Genomic DNA, 587 nt, shown 5'->3' on the forward strand with positions numbered 1-587 from the left:
GGGAGGCAAACGCAACACGGAAGAAGTAGGACTGCTCGTCAACAAGGTAGTGTTATATCGCTCATGAAACCACTATTGTGCAAACATTTTCATTACACCACAAACATTGCACTCGAGGAAGGAGATTCACACCGTAAGATGCAAGACAATAAATATGTTGTTTACGAAAATGCAATGGGGAAATTATTAAAAAGATTCATTGTCAAGAAAGAAAGTTAATAAGAACATTAGTGTTTTATTCTCAATATAGTTCTGATTGGTTAGATAACCACGCAACAGCATTGAATTTTTACCTATCGCAAAGCCTTTTTAAGAACTACAAATATAACCAAGGAAATTAATGGTTACCGTTTATAATAGTTACTCAAAGCAATATGCAAACGAAGCTTCTAGTATGAGGCATTTCATAGTCTAATAACAAACATAAACGCTAATAATCCAGTGTATAGAATTATGCAAATAAGGTCTGGATCAACTGAATTAAGCTCTTTGAACTAGGGCCTCGAAATGAAAATAGCACAGACTCTATCCTGTATAAGAGAAAAAGAGAACGATATTGAGGTTAATGAACTTCCCCGGCGAGATGA

Source organism: Penaeus monodon, chromosome 20 (genome assembly GCF_015228065.2).
Source record: "Penaeus monodon isolate SGIC_2016 chromosome 20, NSTDA_Pmon_1, whole genome shotgun sequence".
NCBI lineage: Eukaryota > Metazoa > Arthropoda > Malacostraca > Decapoda > Penaeidae > Penaeus > Penaeus monodon.